This window comes from Notothenia coriiceps, unplaced genomic scaffold (genome assembly GCF_000735185.1).
Source record: "Notothenia coriiceps isolate Sejong01 unplaced genomic scaffold, NC01 NC01_scaffold00025255, whole genome shotgun sequence".
NCBI classification, from domain to species: Eukaryota; Metazoa; Chordata; class Actinopteri; order Perciformes; family Nototheniidae; genus Notothenia; species Notothenia coriiceps.
Genome location: NW_011357956.1, coordinates 10,459 through 18,223, shown reverse-complemented (window position 1 = coordinate 18,223; position 7,765 = coordinate 10,459).

Here is a 7,765-nt window from a genome sequence, read left to right as displayed (position 1 = left end):
CAGACGGACCACTTTTGGATAAAATGTCCTCTCCATTAAAGGCAGCTCATTGTGGAATAGCCTCCCAACTGAGATACGGGATTGTCCCACTCTCAATAGCTTCAAAGGTCAACTCAAAGAATGGTTGAGAAACAAACAGACGTGCAATCACCGCTAAATGCACTTCAACACAGGGGTATCTCCTCTCGCACTTTAGGTAGCTCTTGTATCTTCTCAATTTATATGTCGTTGCTGCTATATTGTACTGCCATGTGGTAAATACTTGTGTATGCTGCTCATGCTCTTTCTGCATGTCATGTATTTATTTTTTACTATGTTTATAAATGTCAGGTTCTTAAGAGTTGTATGTGAGGGACTACGGATGGAAATTAGCTCAAAGCTAAAATCCGGCATGTTTACGTTTTAAAGCATTATTTGTTTTAAATGTTCATCAATATCAATCAATGTTTATTTATATAGCCCATGTCTCAGTGGACTTCACAGTTTGTACAGAATATCAGTATGACAATACGACACCCTCTGTCCTTAGACCCTCACATCGTACAAGGAAAAACTTCCGGAGAAAACCCACAGTTTAAAGGGAAAAATGGGAGAAACCTCAGGGAGAGCAACAGAGGAGGGATCCCTCTCCCAGGACGGACAGACGTGCAATAGATGCCGTGTGTAAATTGAAAAGATAATACATTTGCAACATAGGTAGACCAAATGTTTGGAAATGCATGTGTGTATAATAGGAAGATGAATCCACAAGGATATCCATCCAGGACTTATGATCCAGGACCACAGCCATGACTCAAGATCCAGGACTCGCGATCCATGACACAGGACCGCAGGATCATCCATGACTCATCGTATGCATTGTCCCTCTTCAAATAAACAATTAAACAAAATGAAAAAACTTGCATAATTACAATTTTTCCTAAGAACACACACGTCAAGATACAACATCTGTGTTCAGTAATTAAAACTTTCTCCATTTGTTGTCGATCTTCCTTCAAAGATGCTGATGCAGAAAAAACAAAAAGTCAGTGCAGACGCCAGTGTTCTACATAAAGGCATTTCTAAATCAGCACGCAGCCCAACAAAACCCACGGCATTACCCAACAGCCTTTGACTCACGTAAGAAACATCTTTAAATGATTCACATCCACGAACAAAGACTCTTGTTTTCAGATGGTAGGTTCATTACTGGTGGCATTTCAAGATTTTGAACAATAGCTTTTGGTGTCCTGAAGTGAACCGACGCGAGATATATTGTCGTCACATTTGAAGATGAATAGGAAAGTTGTTTATGGTATTCTTTTATGTCAGGGCAGCATGTGGTGTTGATGTGACGGGATTTATTCTAATGATCTGTCAAATGTACAGGACAAATGGGAAAACTAAGTAAAGAAAGACAGTAAACAACAGAATTAGGGAGGGTGTGAGGGTGATTCACGATCCCTTCGCGTTTGGAAGTTCTAAGAACAAACACCTTGACTTACAATATTGATTAAAAATGGTCGCATTGCTTCCACTAAGAAAAAATTGCCCGTTCCAATGGCTCAAACTGCAGCGACGGCAACGTAACTTCAAATGACGGCAGCACTGATCGAGGTTTTCTGTAACTGTCCAAGTCTGTTCACATTTTATTTTCCATTAACCAGCTCATACTGCGTTCCTGTTATTGTTTACTTCCTGTCTGTCTTCTTTTGTGGTTTTCTCTAATGTCCAGCGCACGTCTTTTAAAGTCTTTCCTTCTCTTGTTCAATTTCTTTACTCGGGACAGTTTAGCCATCACAAATCCAAGGTTTTATTCTCTCCACAAATAAAAAAAAAAAGTATTCAAAAAGTATTCCTCTGTGTTTTCTGATGGAGACAAATGTATGTTGTCGTCCACAGCTGACGTTAAAGTGACCAGACTTCTTTCTACGGATTGATATGACTGCACATAAACCTTGGATGCTCCTTGGCAACGGTCATGTTATCCTTAGCAACGTTCTGCTCGCAAAAAATAACAGAACTCTGGAATGTCCAAATTGACCAATCAGAATTGAGTATTCAACTAAGCCGAGTAATAATTGTGCATTAGACGATTTTTTTTATCTAGAGTGCTTATGTCTGGTAGGTCCCTCTCAGTATTACGTAAGTGTATTGAGTTATTCTTCTTCCGCTCATCATTATCGTCATCACCACTAAAATGATTAGGATTCAATATTTAGGAACCATAACTGTTTGTAAATTTAAAGGCAATCCACACAATATTCATTGAGATGTTTCAGACAGGACTTAAATGGTGAACCTACCATATATGCTGCTGCTTCATTTATATTCAGTAGCAGCAGAATAGCATCTGCATTGACATCTTGACGTGAAATTACAGTATTTATCATATTTATTTATCATGAACATCTGCTCAGTAGCTCATGGTGAACTTTTGTCGTATTCAATCAAATCCTACAGCAGGATCCTTGATAAACGGTTGCTCACAACAGGTGATTTAAAGATATCAATCACTCTAACCACAGGCTTTATTCTGTTAGGGCTCACTGGTACCGATCAGGAGGCAGGACTGACTGTTCTGTACAGAGGCAGAGGAGGGAGGAGGGGTACATAAATATTTAGAATATGATCGCCGGCTCTAACTATGTCCCTTTCTTTTCCTTTCAAGCATAGATTATACCTTTTGAGATCACACACACATCTCTATAATCACACAAATCACCATAGAAAAAGAAGAAAGAAAGATAGAGCTGGTGATAAACATAAAGTGGTAGTATATTTATAGGTTTGTTCAGAGGAATGTTAAAAGGCAGGTGGAGATGAGAGTCGGCACAGAAACACACTGAGGAGGATTTATAGAGCGTACCTGCACACTCAGCTAAACATACAGACAGTACATATGTGAGACATACACATGCTGTATTATTAATCATGATTGTTTCCTGCATTGTATCGTATCACATTGTAAATTCCCTTGTATCGTATCACATTGTAAATTCCCATGCCGTATTGTATCATACTGTATGTCATCGCATTGTCGGGTATTGAAACATAACGTATCGTGTCATGTTGTATCGCACCATATCGTAATGTATCGTCTCTCATCGTGCCGTATCATATTGTACATGTATGGTACCGTACTGTACTGTATCTGTACTGTACTGCATCGCATTGTACCGTACATCATCATATTGTTTCTGATTGTTCTGTATCATTTTTAATTGTGTGTTTGCACTTGTTTAGTTTCTGGCCTTCATCCCTGCATACACCCAGCCCATCATCATGACTTTTAAATCTCAATAAAATATCCTGCAATTACCTTTGTTTTTTTAGCACACAAAGACGGTGCCTTAGACTTTTTCCCTCCAAAAAACCTGATTACTAACTGATCTGTGAAACATGATGGCTTTAATTTACTGGTCTGTCCTCAAAAATGTGCCGTCAGAATCCCTCTGTTCATACCGAAAAAGCATTCACCAATTCTGGAGAGGCTTAACTTCGATGGAAATATTACCTTTACAGTTTCTGGCTATATTTGTACCTAGGAGGACACTAAAATACTGTGAGTCATGAAAAATAAAAAAATTGTCGGTTTTTGCTGTGTAACGCAGCGTCCACACGGCGGCGTGCGTTGAAGCTTGCCGGCTAGCGTGTCTGAAGCTCGACCAACAACCAATCACATGAATCTCCCGCCCCGGACACACAAGCACGTGGTTTGATTGGCTAGAGCTTGTACTGACATATGATTTGATTGGCTGACGCTTCAAAAGTTGAACATTGCTCAACTTTTGAAGCGAGCAACGCGAGCAAAGCGAAGCAATGCTCCCACAATGCAGTTCGGCAACGCGTGACGTCACCCCATTCAAAGTGAATGGGCAGAAGCGTTGAAGCTTCAACGCACGCCGCCGTGTGGACGGGCCGTAATGGCTGCAGAAGCGCTCCCTTAAATCATTACAAACCATGCCCTATAAAAACAAACGCATTTAGTAAGTTGTCTTTTCTGCCGGAGTACATGTTCTAAAGTTGTCTGTTGTGGCAGCTAAAGAGAAGTTAGTGGTGCTAAGAAGAGATTAATATCCATGGAGTCTAAGTAAAGACAAATTTATGTAAGAAGCTGGAAGCAATGGTTTATTGCATTTTCTTTCTGTCAAGTATTCCAGGGACTAATCAAATATTTCTGCATCTCTACGGTACACAAAGAACTTTTCTTTAATATCCAGCATTGCACATCTATTGCCAAAAAACACTGAGCTCTAACGCAAGAGAGGATATTGTACAGTTAAAAAATGCAGAGATCAGCAAACATAATATCCAGAGGGATGTTTCTGGATAGCTTAACAGCTGTAAGCTTTGTCTGTAGCTTCCAACACTCATTTTGTGCAAGTATGTCCTGATAGTCGTATATCATACAGGTTCAAATAACTCCATGCGAGTGAAGGCAGTGGAGACTTACGCAACAAAAAAAGAGACAGGAGTCAAATGTCTCCCAGAGAGGTAATATATTTGGGATTCTGCACATTTTTGTGTATACCCCCCTACTGCAACCAAGTAAAAATAGTTTAGAGAATTTGGCCCCGTATGAAAGCTCTCTGGATGGGATCCAGTTAGCAGAGTGCAAAAAGACCCATGTTACATTTCATCGCCAGTTCACATGACTCTGAGCGTTTCATGCATGGAAATATCTTATATCTAAATCATGAAGTAGAAACCATAACAGCGGACCAGATGTATGACACACACACACACACACACACACACACACACACACACACACACACACACACACACACACACACACACACACACAGTTTAAACTCAATGACCAATGACCATCTTCCCCTTTCACCCAGATAACTTAAACGGTAAACCCCATCTGTGTAAAAGACAAAATGTTGCGTACATGCTGCACTTCTTCATTTTATATATAAAGAATAAGAGACCTGACTAAACAAAAAACATCACTCAGCGCTTCGTACACTAACCGCTGAGTCAGCACACACGAAGTGCAGCTGGACTCGTGTAGGTCACACATCTGCATGCCTGATACCGTCACCGTATACAGAATGAGATTCCTGGTTGTGAAGTCATCTCAAGAAGTCAAACTTTAAGCATTGGTCACTGCTTACGCATTTTCTGAAGAAATTGCTGTTGTTTTAACATCTAAACTGCTGAGCTGTTTAGGAAAGGTTGCCAAAGTGAGGTACAACTCTTACTGAAGTTATAGTACTGTGTACAGTATGTAATTTCATTGATGCATTTGTCTTTTTGAGCAATTTGAAAGCATTTCCAAAACTGTCATTTTATCCAGATGACTTTATTGCCTCCAAACTTACTCAAACTGTTTTGCAAATTGGGATTAAGTCTTTTCTTTTATAGAGTATCTTTTATTACGGTGTGCATGCGTAATGGTGCTCTTTTCTAAAACAGAGACTTCTGCCAACTTCAACAAATGCATACGGGCTTGTTAAGTGACCTGATGCCTTTAAAACATTGTTTCAGGGTAAAAAAACTCAATGTATCTCGTAACACTAAAGGCCTCTTCTCTAGCAGTTAATGAGGAACAGGCTGATTTGAAGGCAAGGTACCGGTAACTATATAATCCTTAAAAATACACTTTCCTGGGATTTTATCATGCTTTCTATCATAATAAATCCCATTTATCACCTACACAATGCAACAATCATTAACAATGTACATGCACACACACCAAAGTGATTTTGTTACTGGTCTGTCAGAGAAGCATGTATTATGTGGTGCCAGTTCAGTTTTCTCCTCAGATGGCAGTCATTAGGAAAATATCTATACCGCACACATGCACACATATAGGCACAGCCCTGTGTGTTTGCTGTTTCCGAGACGACATATTCTGTTCATTCTCAGGTTCATATTAGTATTCTGTGCCTCTACTGGGACATGTCTCCATGTTTTAATGTTCAAAAAGCTCTTTATTTTTCTCATACTGCCTGTGCTGCAGCACCTCTTTTCACCCTCTGTCTGAAACCAGAGCCCAGTCTGCTCTGATTGGTTAGCTGGCCAGCTCTGTTGTGATTGGTCAACCACTTACATTACATGTCACTTGTTAGACGCTCTTATCCAAAGCGAGTTACATACTCAATACTGTGGACAATCCCCACAGGAGCAATTTGGGGTGAAGTGTCTCAGGGACACAACGACATGCTGACTGCAGTGGGGTTTGAACCTGTGACCCCCTGATCCGAACACCAACACAACCACACGCCTCCGTGACATTAGACATGTCCAGCCCCTTATCCTAATACTTACAATGTGTTGGAGTTCTAGCCAATAGACACGCAAGTGTTACATAGTGATGTCATTATGTACAGAAAAGTAAACAAACAAATGAATCCAATACGGTCATATTTAAATCAATGTAATCATGTTTAATCAATATTGTGAGTAAAGTCCTTGGTTAATTTAGTACGTAGCCGTGTAATAAGCAAGATAATTATCATTAATTTAAAAAAGAACACCTTCAGTTGTTTGTGTTGGGATCCTGCTCAAGGCAACACACTATTTGTTGAATAAGTTAAACTAATATTGTGTTGCCTCATTTGTAGTTATATCAAGTGCTAATATAAATGAAGCAGCTCTGGCTTTTTCACACAGCCTCCGCTCTCTGTGTGCAGCTGTCTGGATGAAAAGGCTCCATGCAGACAACAAGCGAACAAGTGTGTGTTTCAGGAAGAGAACAAAAAACACACACAATGAAAAAGAGAGACACAGGCGGACAGAAATATGGAGGGGAGTGGGAACGGGACATGAGTAGGAGAGGGGGAAAATCCTAAAATGAAAACACACACACAACAAGATATACTGTCACACACACGTACGGTAAATACACACATGCTGAGACTGATAAATAATAAACAGCCCTAAAGCAGGAGAACAATAAACCCATTTAGAAACTCCTGACGTCTGGGATCCATTCAATCTTCCATCAACCCACACACACACACACACACACACACACACACACACACACACACACACACACACACACACACACACACACACACACACACACACACACACACACACACACACGCACACTCTCTCTCTCACACGCACACACACTCTCTCTCACACACACACACACACACACACACACACACACACACACACACACGTCTCTGCAAGGGGCAAAAATCAGGAAAGTTTCTGCCCCCCTACCCCCTCTCTTTCTTTTTCGTGCTGCAGTTATATCTGATTACGACATGCGGGATACCTCCAGCGTCGCATTACTCACCGCCTCGCTGCTAGGCTGGAGCGCTGCCGTTAAGTTTTCTAAACTTGTGAAAGCCATGTTTTCACAAGACGGGAGATTTAGAGGATATTTCCAACATGTTTGACTGTGAAATTTAAATGTTTTCACTTTTAAGAAATGACCTGGTCACAGGGCATACATAACCCAACAAGATTAAACAATGATAGAATGTTAGTTGAAGCTAAAACACTTAATAACAAATAACAACCCACAAAACAGAGAGGGAGTAGAAATGGAAAGGAAAAAATAAAACAAAAATATAGATATTGATATGTATGGATATTGTTACAGTTATTATTACACTGCTTAGTTGAATACTAGATTCTGATTGGTAAATGTGGACATTCTAAAGGTTGTTAGTACCCATTGCCAAGGAGTATCATGTTATATTTGTGGAGAGCACTACACTTTAGATTCATGATGGCTTAAAGGTGGGGTATGTCATTTATTTCAGAAACACTTTTTGTTATATTCCATGGAATGCTGTTAACATCCCGA